The following is an 883-nucleotide window of genomic DNA, read 5'->3' on the forward strand; positions in this document are numbered from 1 at the left end:
CTGTCAATTTGAGTGGCTCTAAGGTATATTGGTTATACCCCCACCCCATTTGAAGCTTTTATTTTATGAAATGATTGGGCCTTATGAAATGAACAACTTCCAAGGCAACATTGGTAATAACACCTAATAAATGAGTAAACAAGATAGATGTTTTTTCAAGTTCCTTCCATTTTTTGGAAGTTAATCTGACACAATGTTCTCTGCTAACCATTAATATGGAGAAAAGTACTCAATTACTTAAAGGGACCTTTATGTATCAAAAGTGGATATCAGGTAACTGCTTTCAATCCAATACCTCCAGGCTGGCTGTAATGCTTACTGTCTGACACTGAGCTCTGTATAATCATGGTGGTGCACCATGTTCAGGGAACCAGCACATTTGTTTTCATGCCAAATACATTGGCAATGTCCTGGAATGTGGCTTATAAAGATGATACTTGTCACCCAAAATTCTCACATGCTTTTGCAGGAATTTCATTTGCAAGATAGGGCTATAGACAGATTGTATTTAAATAATGAGGAGATGCCATATGCAGTGCCATACATGCCTGTCAGAGGCATAGGATTAAGAGCAGTTAGAGAAGTAAAAGTCAATTAAACCAAGAAAGATTTAAATTGTAAAGACCTAAATAAAAAATTAAATAATCCCCACAAAATTAACTCACTGAATAGATACTGCAGCTCTGTCTCACTTTTACTAGACAGTACATTTTTCATGAAATCTAGGTATTTTTACAATGTCAGACTGCTTGAAGACATTAAGGTGGGTTCATTTTTATAAACTATACCTCAAGGAGAAAAATAGTACTTATTCTTTTCTTCCAATTTTAGACTAAGTACAGATTTTAATTACAACACTGCCTTTTCAAGATCTTTGCTTGCA

This window comes from Penaeus monodon, chromosome 22, assembly GCF_015228065.2.
Source record: "Penaeus monodon isolate SGIC_2016 chromosome 22, NSTDA_Pmon_1, whole genome shotgun sequence".
Lineage (NCBI taxonomy): Eukaryota > Metazoa > Arthropoda > Malacostraca > Decapoda > Penaeidae > Penaeus > Penaeus monodon.